Below are 13,373 nucleotides of genomic sequence, written 5' to 3'. Positions count from 1 at the left end.
CCAGATATCTTAATTTAGGTTATATGCCATTTATTCAATAACTCAATTTACTGTTTCAGAACATACATACACTCTTGTCTGTTAAATGCCATTCACCAAAGACTGCAGTACTTGAATTTTTTTCATTTTTCATGAACATGCTTTTCTAAATATCTTTTAATATATACAAATCAAATTTTTATTTGTACCACTTTCATTTGGAGTAGTCCTATTCAGATAGCCTTAAAGGCTTCACCTAATAATCACCATGGTAGCAATTACCATCAAAATTCATGTTTAAATGAAAGCCTGTTGGCAAGGTATCAGAGGACAAAAAGAAACCCTTTTTAAAGCTTAGAGTACCAATAATTGTCCAATCAGATTCATCATTGATTATTCTTTTATTTTCCCCATATTATTATCCAATTTGTTCCTGTCTCCCTCCAAGTGTTTTCCATTTGAGTGGCAGAAAATCATCTTGGGTGGTGGTGCAAAATAGATGGCAGATTGAGGCCACCCTTAATACAGGGTGCCTGATTTTGTTGTCAATTATTTGGTGATTGATTAAATGTCAGCTGTGTTGCCTGAATGCTCAAGAAGAATTTCTACCTCCAATTCTTTTCTAAACCTCAACATTCACCAATAGTTTTAGCCATGTCTTTCTAAATCATAGAATGCATGAAATGAAAGTTTCCTGTTAAAAATTAAACTGCCCACTTTCTAAAACCATTGTCATCCTTACAGCTGGGAAATTTAAGAGGGGATGATTGATGGATTAAAGGACTTCGATAGAGTAAAACAGAGAGACTGTTTCGGGGGCTGAAGTGACAATGACCACTAAAGGTAAATGGCAAAAGGTGCGGAGTTGATTTTATGCTTGCACACATATCTAAAGAAATTATTGAATTTTTTTTGAGGCACTGATTTTATGAAAATATTTGAAAACAATCCAAATACAAATGCACAATGAAATTTGTTATGTAATTTGTATGTAATTGAAAGATAACTTCTGGCTCATTTTCAATCCTTTCTTTCATGAAGCTAACATCCCTTTGAAAAATGAACCACAGTATTTAATATTCTGCAAGATTTAAACCTAGCTTCCGAATTGGCTACACAAAGCATAATAGTAACATTCAAAAGAATTAACTGAAGATTGGTTTACAAGCAAACCTGGTATTTAAAAAAAATTTTTTTGAATACCTTTAAAATAATTCCTTTCTTCTCTATGCTGCTGATAAACGATTTAAAAAACTATTTTAAAATAAATTGAAGCAATGAACAAGGGGACATAGTTTGGACTCATAAAAGTCAAATTTACGACTAAATTCAGGAGGTTTTTCCACACAATAGTAATCAACATGCAAAGTAAAAGAGGATGAAATTCAAATAACTTTATATCAATTATATGTAAAGTTTAAAAACAGGGTAAATAATGAGAAATGTCCAGGAACTTTTGCAAATTTACAAACTATAGCATAATCTGTGTGGTCACCTGTGCTGGGGAATAATCTCTTTACTTTGACATTTAAGAAAATTAAAAATTGCAGCACTCTCAGTATGTTTACAAATTCTAATTAAATGTATTGATAAACAAGTTATTTAAATTTAAATTTGACAAAAATGACTGAAATGGTCTGCTCAATCATGCCCAAGAGTATACTTGCTAGTTTTATCCAATACTGGATGACTAGTTTCTCATTTGTAATCTTTCAGACTACATTCATACTTTCAACATTGACTTATATGTTTTGATTAGAAATTTAACTTGTCAAATAGTTTGTTTGTATGCCTCAAGATATAAACAAAAGCTATTCGACCATCAGGTACCTTCTTGAAGGTTCAGGAGCAACGCGATGTTGTGACTGAACCAAAAAAACCTTACAGGGGCAAAGCCTCAATAAGTTGGTATTGGGATGTAGGGCATATGGATATTGACCATGCAAATTTAGCTACTTAAATTAAACCAGTATTTTTTTTAAACTGCTTTTAGTACTGATAAAGCAAAGCAGAAACCATATTTAACTGTAGAATTACAAATTGATGTAAGACAACTTTAATTTTCCCCCTGTAAAAAGGTAGCTGCATACACATCAAGTCAGAGATGTACAGCATCCATGCCAACCAGATTCCCAACCCAATCTAGTCCCACTTGCCAGCACCCGGCCCATTTCACTCCAAACCCTTCCTATTCATATACCCATCCAAATGCCTTTTAAGTGTTGCAATTGTAATAGCCTCCATCACTTCCTCTGGCAGCTCATTCCATACACGCACCACCCTCTGCGTGAAAACGTTGTCCCGTAGGTCTCTCATACCTTTCCCCTCTCACCCTAAACCTATGCCCTCTAGTTCTGGATTCCCCCAACCCAGGGAAAAAGACCTTTGTCTACTTACCCTACCCATGCCCCTCATAATTCTGTAAACCTCTATTACGTTACCTCTCCGCCTCCAATGCTCCAGGGAAAACAGCCCCAGCTTGTTCAGCCTCTCCCTATAGATCAAATCCTCCAATCCTGGCAACATCCTTGTAAATCTTTTTTAAACGTTTCAAGTTTCACAACATCTTTCCGGTAGGAAGGAGACCAGAATTGCTCGCAATATTCCAACAGTGGCCTAACCAATGGCCTGTACAGCTGCAACAGGCTTTCCCATACTGTACTCAATACTCTGACCAACAAACACCACCTTCACTATGCTATCCACCTGCGACTCCACTTTCATGGAGCTACGAACCTGCACTGCAAGGTCTCTTTGTTCAGCAACACTCCCTAGGACCTTACCATTAAGTGTATAAGTGCTGCTAAGATTAGCTTTCCCAAAATGCAGTACCTCGCATTTATGTGAATTAAACTCCATTTGCCACTTCTCAGCCCATTGGCCCATCTGGTCAAGATCCTGTTGTAATCTGAGGTAACCCTCTTCACTGTCCACTACACCTCCAATTTTGGCGTCATCTGCAAACTTACTAACCATACCTCTTATGCTCGCATCCAAATCATTTATATACATGACAAAAAGTAGAGGACCCAGAACTGATCCTTGTGGTACTCCACTGGCCACTGGCCTCCAGTCTGAAAAACTAATCAGTCTTTGCCTTGCCTTTCCAAATACGTGTACACCCTGTCCCTCAGGATTCTCTCCAACAACTTGCCCACCACCGAAGTCAGGCTCACTGGACTATAGGTCCTGGCTTGTCCTTTCCACTCTTCTTAAACAGTGGCACCACGTTAGCAAATCTCTACTCTTCCGGCACCTCACCTGTGACTATCCATGATACAAATATCTCAGCAAGAGGCCCAGCAATCACTTCTCTAGCTTCTCACAGAGTTCTTGGGTACACCTCATCAGGTCCTGGGAATCTATCCACTTTTATGCATTTCAACACATTCAGCACTTCCTCCTCTATAATATGGAGATTTTTTAAGGTGTCACCATCTATTTCCCTACAGTCTATATCTTCCATATCCTTTTCCACAGTAAATACTGATGCGAAATACTCATTTAGTATCGCCCCCATTTTCTGCAGCCCCACACAAAAGCCACCTTGCTGATTTTTGAGGGGCGCTATTCTCCCCCTAGTTATCCTTTTGCCCTTAATGTATTTGTAAAACCCATTTGGATTCTCCTTAATTCTATATTTGCCAAAGCTATCTCACGTCCCCTTTTTGCCCACTTGATTTCCTTCTTAAGTATACTTCTACTGCTTAGAAGTATACACTTCTAAGAATTCACTCAATCTATCCTTTCTTTTTCTTAACCAAACCCTCAATTTCTTTAGTCATCCAGCATTCTCTATACCTACCACCCTTTACTACACCTACCCGCCACATCAAACTTTTATTCAAATCTAGTGCACAAATTGTTTATGGAGCAATTTTACTCACGTCATGTCACATCACCAACTTCATCATTTATTAGAGGAACATTATTTTACAACTTTTATGCAAGTCCAGCAGAAACCATAAAATTTACACTGCATGCCTCATGGTTCACTGTTTATTTGTTTAAATAGTTCAATTTTAGCCTATTTGTAACACAATTGATATAATAATTTGCTATCCTAATGAAAATTAGCATTTGAAGACATATGTCCCAATCCCTGACCACCACTGGTTCTTCCTCTTTCTCAGCAAAGCTTTTCCCCACCTCTCTTCCAATCTTTCCCTTCCCATAACAAAATGTATAGTCATTACCAATTTCATATTTGAAAAACATACCAACCTCATTCATTAAAACATTTACATCTATCCATCTTCTCAGTTCACATATCATTTCTAAGCCCTTCCGTACACAAATTCAGTCGAAACCTTCTTAACTCAGCAACAAGGTTGTGGATTCAAGTCTCTTTTCACAATTTGAGCAAGTATTCCCAGCTGGTATTTCCAGTCCAATACATAGGGGAATAATATGAATAGGAATTAAACCAAGTTCCCATCTGTCTATTCAGATGTCGAAAATTCCCAAGGCACCATTCAAAGAAGAACAGGTGAGTTACCGGTTGTCCTAGCCAATATGGATCCCTCAATCAATGCCACTAAAACGGCTTGCTTATCTCATTGTTCATAGAACAGTCATACAAACAGTAAAGTGATTGCACAGGTTGTCCACAAAGCTCCACTTTATTTACAACCAGTAAATTAATGCTTTGGGATATCCCAAGGAAGTGAAAGGCTTTTTAAAAATGAAAGTTACAGCTTAACTTCTGCTTGTCTAAAATCAATTGAGTTTCAATACAGTACTTACAACGATCAAAAAATACGATACATTGCACTTTCAGCATCATTTTCATCATGATAAACACTTTATGTTGCCCCAAAGCTTTCTTTCCTCTGTTTCTAATACAAAAGTTCTTATTTGTGCCAATTAGTTTGAACATAATTAACATCTTCCTCAAAAATTTGTTCAATCATATCAATATATTTTCCCAGTCATCTTTCCTTGAGTGTAATTGCTGGTTACAGCCATTTTTATTTCCACTTTACAGATATTACATATTAGCACTAGCTTTGCACTATATTCATCAAAGCATACAACATAAAGATGACCACCTCAGAAATGTTCACAGTATCGTTCAATAGATGTAGGCATACGAATTCTCACAGCTAAAAGATAAAAAGGGAAAACTGAAAAGGCTTGGTATTTAGAATTATAAACAAAGTAAATTGCAAATGTAGCAGCATCTAAACAGAACACAAAGTTAACATTCAGTGTAACCTTTCATCAGAATTAACAAAAAAATACTGTTAACTTGTCATTCTAATTCTGGTCAAAGATTGATCTCAAAATACTATCCTGATGCTGACAGACCTATGTACTTTTAGTATTTTACATTTAAACCCTCTACAGTTGACTGCGATGAGGAGTTCAATAGAATTTGGCATGCTGACATTCAGCATGTGTAATTACATATTTCAACTGATATCTTCAACTAAAATTTAAAATCAAGTAAACAGCATTGGCATCTCCTAATTGAATTTAACCCCAAAACTATCACTGTAATGCAAAATATTCTGCAATGCGTTACGTTGATGTGTCTATGTTACTCTGGCAAGACTTTCGTTCTCCTTATTACACAGTGTGCCCAGTATAACATGCCCTTTATCTCAATCTTTTTAAGTGTCTCCATCTGGCTGCATTTTTCCAATCTCACCTGTTAACACAATGCAGTTTAATGCCTAACAGATACAAAGTTGCAAAATTTTATTCTTAATATGCAGAAGAGTGGAACTGAAGAAGGCAATGTTTTATGTCCTCAGCTTCCACTCAATTATCATTGCCTTCCCTATAGGCATCGTAGGTCTACCAACAGCACAGGGAATGTAGCAGTTCAAGATGGCAGCTCACCACCACCTTCTCAGGGACAACTCAAGACAGGCAATAAATGCTGGCCAGTTAGCGATGTCCATGTCTGACAAGTGAAGTTTTTTTTACAAAATCACTCACACTATCAGATTAAAACTGATTTCTTTCAATTTGCCCCAGCAATAATTCCAATATTAGAATACTACCTTGTTACCATTGTGAATATTTCTGTCATCCTCACCAGCTAACCTTTCAGCCATTCTGGAAAGAGTGCCACATGTGTGCCAAATTATTGACACATTTGTAGAGGGAAAACAGTATGGAGATGGACAAAACTAATTTATATATAACTTTTAAAACTGGTGGAGACAAGACATTAATTTACTCAATATGGACTAGATACAAACAGAAATCCCAAATATATGAGCAATAATGATTAGTAATGAAGCTTTCTTTAAAAAAAACACAAGTCCGGTTTTTTTCAAAATTGGTGAGATCGGGTTTGAAGGTTCTGCAGTTCAATGGGCTAAACACCATATTCATTTCCCTTCAATTTATTGCATATCTTAAATATTTTCCATTGCATCTTTAAATTTCTTGCTCTCAACTGCTGCTTTAGCACTATTCCAGATAATAACTTTATTTTTAATGAGGGTAAAATTGTAACTTTTGAAGGTATTAGCATGCCTAATTTTCATTGTTCACAAGGATCACAGCATTTTGAAATTATCAACTGTTAACAAATTCAGAATCAATAGGGAGTGAAAATTTATTTGTTTGCGGTTTGGTGCATCTATGACATACTGCACACTCTGAATAATCAACTTACTAGAAACAGTGTTTGCCAAATTCACTATTTTGAGTGTGAGGTTTTGAAGCAACTGATGAACAGAGATCATATTGTCAGTTCCCTCTGAAAAGAATAAGTAAATTCTCTCAATTTTAGGTTAACAGAAGAGACATAAACTTATGGTGAATGAAGCAAGATAACTACTCATCCACTGATCTTCACATTACTTTTATACCGCTTTGAATAAACATTAGACCAGGGAGTATCAATGAGTGGAACAGCAATAAAGCAGGCAGTAGAGGATAATGTTTAAACAGACCAGGTCTTGAGAAAAAGACTGAACACATTACATTGCACCAAAGTACACTCCCTTGGAAAGAATGACATATAAGTTAAGATTTTAACAATACATTTGTTGTGAAGAGATAGTGGCACCATGGATAAGAATTTGGCCAAGTGTTTTAAATGGGTCTAATACAGAACAATATTGTAATATTATGAGACTCAGCACCAGACTACTTGGAGTCTTCATCAAGTGGACCATGGATCACAGAATTTGTCCTTTAGTGTTATAGACCAACTTCTAATCTGGGAATGGAGTCTCACAAAATCATCCCAATACATCCAATATTAAATGGCAGGACAATTCATCACAACTTGGTTATAATCCCAGGTGAGGCTAAAATTTCAACATTTGCATTCTTATAAACTTTAAACTCGAAATCTTAGACTTACTGCAAATAGTCAGAACATTTTCCGACTGAGTGAACAAAATGCCCACAAATTCCACCCTAAAATCCACACAAGATCTGCAACATACATATCCAGTTGAAACTTATACCATTAACGTATATCTTGTTCACTCACTCTTTAGGATTTTGCAAAACTAACTACTGACTTTTTTGCAATCAGCAAAATTGTAATGGTCAACGTTAAAAAAAAACAAATCTAATGTATGAGAAACTAATACATGTCAATATATTTTGGAGTTCATGCAAGTTTTATTAAAGGGCGAAAAGTATGAGTAACACAAGATTTAATTTGTTTCCTTTCAGAACAGCTTCTCACTGGTCAACCCCTGTACTTTCCCACACCCTCCCCTGCAACAAAGATCATTCTGCCATGGTCAGCTACTAGAATGGACCTCTGAATAGCAACATCAAGGAAGGGTACCAAAATTCTTCCATTCAACCTAATAAAATTAACCCCAAGCCATTTGGTAGCAAATTATGTCACATCTGATGATGTGAACTGCCAGGCCTCTTTGGTTTAATTCGAGGCTCAGCCACCTTAAGGTCAGAAGTGGAGCTGTTTGTTGATAATTTGAGTGTGTGTCTGGTTCCTTTCTCAACTCCTCAGATAATGAAGCAGTCCATGCCTTCATGCAGCAAGACTTGGTCAAACATTCAGATATGCTTGCTAAATGTCAAGTGACATCCATGTCACACAAGTGCCAGTCAATGAACATCTACAACACAAGGAATCTAACTTAACTGCCCTTGACATTCAATTGAATGATATTTATGGAACTGTCAGCATCTTGGTAATCACAATTGACTAGAAGCTTAACGGGAGAAGCTTTCTAAATATTTCAATTACAATAGCAGATCAGAGGCTGGTTACTCTATCGCAAGTGATTCACCTTTTGACTCCCAAAGGCTTTCCACCATCCACAAGGCACATGTCAAGAGTATAATGAACTTTCCATTTACTTGCATGAGTGCAGCGCCAATAAAAAGTAGGACATTTATCATTGAAGACAGAACAGTGAGTTTGATTGGTAATCTATCCATCAACCTAAAATGTTCACTTCCTGCATGGTGGGTACACCACATTTTCAGTGTACACCACCTACAAGATGCACCGCAGCATCTCACCAAATCATTCCAAGAGCATCTCTCAAACACCTCATCTAGAATGAAAACAAATAACACCACTTCTGATGTCCTCTTCAATTTACACATCAACTTGGCCTGGAAATCTGTACTTCACTGCTCCTGGACTAAAATTCTGGAATTCTCTATCTGACAACACTATGAACATACCTTCAACAGAAGGTCTGGGGTATTTTACAAAGGCGTTTGCTAAAACCTCCTGCAGGGCAGACAAGATTAACAGTAAATGGTAGCCTTCCCTGTGACACTCAAATTCTGTGAATAAATTAAAAGAAATGTACTATGCCACATCAAGGGATAGCTTCCAGGAAAATGGTACTATTCTTTAGTCTTCCTTTTGCTCCTTACAGGTAAACATCTGACCTGTACTTGCATCTTCTGAATAAGCCACTATGATTAGAAGCTGATCATATGGGAAACTGTGTGTTCCATTTTATAGGCAATATACATGATGCTGCAGACTTTCCCCACTTTTAAACAACTTTCATGAAACAATGAACACTGACTTTTGAATATCAATACAATTATGGTGCTCAATTATTACAGCAAATTCATTGAATATTTCAGAGACCATCTGCAGAAACAAGCATAAAAATATAACTTTAAAAGTCTTCCATTCAAAGATTTGTTCAGGCAGTAACATATTGAGAATGGAACACTTGCACATTTTCTTCTCACGTCATCTCCCACACAAGTTCACCATATCATTTTCTCCAAACTAACCTTATTGCTTTAATTGTTTCCAGCTTGTTTTAACTTGGTGCATCTACTGAAAATCTACATGTTACTCTCAATTCTACACAGAGCAATATAACAGCCCAATGTGCTACACAAGAACGTGATAACAACAAAATAAGACTTGGAGCCATGTAAGGAGATAGGAGGTCAGATGACCAAAAGCTTGATCAAATAAGTTTTAAGAAAGGTTTTAAATTAGGAAGGCAACATAGAGAAGAACAGCAAGAGTATTCCAAGTTAAAAATCACACAACACCAGATTATAGTCCAACAGGTTTAATTGGAAGCACACTAGCTTTTGGATCGAAGCTAGTGTGTTTCCAATCAAACCTGTTGGACCCAGTCCAACACCGGCATCTCCAAATCCAGAGTACTCCAGGCTTTAAAGGTGTGGCCATCAATGGTGAATTAATTGAAACTGATGTTCAAAAGGCTAATACGAGAGGAGCCCAGATATCTGGGACAGAGGAAAGTTGGAGGAGATTGCAGAAATAGGGACTAGTGAGTGCACAGAGGAATTTGAAAATATGAATGAGAATACTAAGATTGAGAAGTAGTTGACCAGCATCAAGTATAAGTAAGCGAACACATCAGCAATACGCAAATGGTACTTTATGCCAATTAAGGAACGGGCAGCAGAGTTTTGAATTACCTCTGGTTTACAATACGTTCAGCATAGAATACAGGAAGTAAGCCACAGTGCAGTGGAATAGTCAAGAGGTAATGAAGGCACGTGCAAGATTTCAGAAGTGGGTGAGCTGAGAGAAGACAAAGATGTTTACAAGGTGTCCTAGTGACAATATGAATATGAAAATTATTAGAAACACTTTGTACTTTTGCAATATTTAGAGTATGAACAAGAGCTTATTCCAAGTGCCAGTTCGTGGAAACATACCATTCCAACACTTACATGCCATGTACTCATTTTTGTGTTTCATAGAAGGAAATACTTTGGAGTGCATTTTAGAGTAATTCAGGGAAGTTTCCAAGACAACAGGAATGGTGCCTTGAATAAAGACTTGGAGTGAATGTTAAAAATCACAACACCAGCTTATAGTCCAACAAGTTTAATTGGAAGCACACTAGCTTTCGGAGCGTTACTCCTTCATCAGGTGATAGTGAGGACTCAATCCCAAGACAGAATTTATCGCAAAAATTTACAGTGTGATGTAACTGAAATTACACATTGAAAAATACCTCAATTGTCTGTTGAGTCTTTCATCTGTTCGAATACCATGATTAGATTAGATTAGACTTACAGTGTGGAAACAGGCCCTTCGGCCCAACAAGTCCACACCGACCCGCCGAAGCGAAACCCACCCATACCCCTACATTACCCCTTACCTAACACTACGGGCAATTTAGCATGGCCAATTCACCTGTCCCGCACATCTTTGGACTGTGGGAGGAAACCGGAGCACCCGGAGGAAACCCACGCAGACACGGGGAGAACGTGCAAACTCCACACAGTCAGTCGCCTGAGTCGGGAATTGAACCCGGGTCTTCAGACGCTGTGAGGCAGCAGTGCTAACCACTGTGCCACCGTGCCGCCCACTACCACCGTGCCACTTATTTCATGTGTAAATCACAAAACCTTTTTTTAAAAAAAATGTTGCATTCTCAGGTTAACTGTAACAATTGGTGTTAGCTAGATAATATGTTGAACGTGTTAGCCCTGTGTTCTCTGCCTATGCCATGATGTTTAGATTGATTCTAAATTTAATAAGTGAGATAACAGAGTTTTAAATGAATTCATACAGTTTTTGAGCGAAGTACAATGTAACTCTGCAAGTACAAATTCACCCCACAAAATATGTGTGCGCATGTGGGTCTTTGTGTCTGTCCGGGTTGGGGGTTGAGAGTGTGAGAGAGAGTGTATGTGTGCGTGTAGCGAGTGGAGAGTGTCTTAAGTCTGTGAGAGGATTCGTGTGTGCGTGTGTGTGATGCAATGATGGTCACCTGTAGTGTGATATGGACCCAAGGTCCCGGTTGAAGCCCTCCTTATGGGTACTGAACTTAGCAATCAGCCTCTGCTCGGCCACTTTTCGCTGCTGCCTGTCCCGAAGTTTGCTTTAGAGGATGGTCATCCGAAAAAGGTCCAAGGTCGAATGTCCTGGAATGCGGAAATATTCCCCAACTGGGAGGGAACACTCCTGTCTGTTGATTGTTGTGTGGTGCCCATTCATCCGTTGCCGTAGCCTTTGCTCGGTTTCCCCAATGGACCACACCTCAGGGCATCCTTGCCTACAATGTATAAGATAGACAACATTGGCGGAGTCACAGGAGTACTGCCACATACAAGGTGGGAGGTGTCTCCACATGTAAAGGTAGTATCCATGGCCACACTCTGACACATCTTGCAGCGCCTACCATGACAGGGTTGTATGGAGTCGTCCTGAAAGCTGGACAGTTTGCTACGAACAATGATCTGTTTGAGGTTTGGTGGTTGTTTAAAGGCAAGCAGTGGAAGTGTGGGGAAGGTCTTGGCAAGATGCTCATTCTCATTGATAATGTGTTGCAGGTCACGAAGAATATGGTGTAGTTTTTCAGCTCCTGGGAAGTACTGAACAATGAAGGTTACCCTGTCGGTTGCAGCACGTGCCTGTCTCTGGAGGAGGTCATTATGGTTCCTTGCTGTGGCACGGTGGAACTGGCGGTCGATGAGTTGAGTATCATACCCTGTTTTTATGAGGGTATCCCCGAGTACTTTCAGGTGCCCATCATGTTCCTTCTCATCTGAGCAGATCCGGTGTACGTGTAGGGCTTGTCCATAGGGAATAGCTATTATAATGTGTGTTGGGTAGAAGCTGGAGAAATGTAGCAATGTGAGGCTGTCTGTGGGTTTGCGGTAGAGTGTGAACCTTGGGTTCGTGTCACACTACAGGTAACCACCATTGCACCACACCCCCCCCCCCCCACACACACATTTTGTGGGGTGACTTTGTACTTGCAGAGTTACATTGTACTTTGCTCAAAAACTGCATGAATTCATGTAAAGTTCTGTTATCTCACTTTTTAGATTCGAATCAATCTAAACATCATGGCATAGACAGAGAACACAGAGGGCTAACACGTTCAACAGATTGTCTAGCTAACACCAATTGTTACAGTTAACCTGAGAATGCAACTTTTAAAAAAATGTTTTGTGATTTATACATGTAAAAAATGAAACTATCATGGTATTCGAACAGATGAAAGACTCAACAATCAAGGTATTTTTCGATGTATAATTTCAGTTACATCACACTGTAAATTTTTGCGATAAATTCTGTGCCTTACAATTGTATCCTCGACAATCACCTGATGAATGAGTGGCACTCCGAAAGCTAGTGCGCTTCCAATTAAACCTGTTGGACTATAACCTGGTGTTGTGTGATTTTTAACTTTGTACACCCTAGTCCAACACCGGCATCTCCAAATCATGGAGTGAATGTGTAATGCTAATTATTTTCAAAATGTGTTTGATGAAAGAAAAAGATGAAGTGGAGATTGTTCTGAGATTTAAATTATAGTTTTTAACCTTAGGTCTCAGTAGGAATCAAATTCATGAGGAATGCTCAATGAATAAGATGCCTTTTTTAAAAAAATTGGTTTAAAAATGGTTCTAATGATGGTTAATCTCATTAGGTCTAAAAACAATCAGACACAACAGTATAGGTAGACAATCCTTTATCCAAAATCATCGGGACTAGCTGTTCTTCAGAATTTGGACTTATTTTGGATTTCAGAATATATGTAGCACCCCCTGTAGGGTCCTTTGGAAGCATCCTGTAATCAAACATCAATACTGCAGCAAAAACATATGAGTACTCATACTAAGTGGAATAAATAAAGACTAGAAATACTACCACAGTTTATTTATAGAATAAAATACTGATAACTGAAATACATAGACCATAAATACTCAACAACATTTTATTTCCAGAAAAATCATTCCAAGAAAAACATTCAGTAAAACTTAAACATGCACAGCTTCAGCACTATGGCAGACGGCGATTTTGAAGACTTCTTCAAGTGTCATCTGTCTCATTAACATAGGTTTCCGTCTAAGCAACCTCTCTGAGTAAATTGCCATAATCGTTTGCTCACTGATAAATTAACTTTGTTCAAGGCCAGCAATTAACTGATCATACATTTTCACCAACTGCATTCACTAAGTCATCATAA

The 13,373-nt window shown here is 38.1% G+C and overlaps 1 protein-coding gene across 1 annotated transcript in view; it reads right to left on the bottom strand.

Moving 5' to 3' along the window:
• LOC132822783 (transcription initiation factor TFIID subunit 4-like) overlaps positions 1-13,373 on the bottom strand; it is a 111,621-nt gene that overhangs the window by 73,291 nt on the left and 24,957 nt on the right. The window lies entirely within an intron of this gene.

This window comes from Hemiscyllium ocellatum, chromosome 15, assembly GCF_020745735.1.
Source record: "Hemiscyllium ocellatum isolate sHemOce1 chromosome 15, sHemOce1.pat.X.cur, whole genome shotgun sequence".
Taxonomy (NCBI): domain Eukaryota; kingdom Metazoa; phylum Chordata; class Chondrichthyes; order Orectolobiformes; family Hemiscylliidae; genus Hemiscyllium; species Hemiscyllium ocellatum.
The sequence above is the reverse complement of the archived record's forward strand: the minus strand, read 5'-3'. Positions and strand labels throughout refer to the sequence as shown.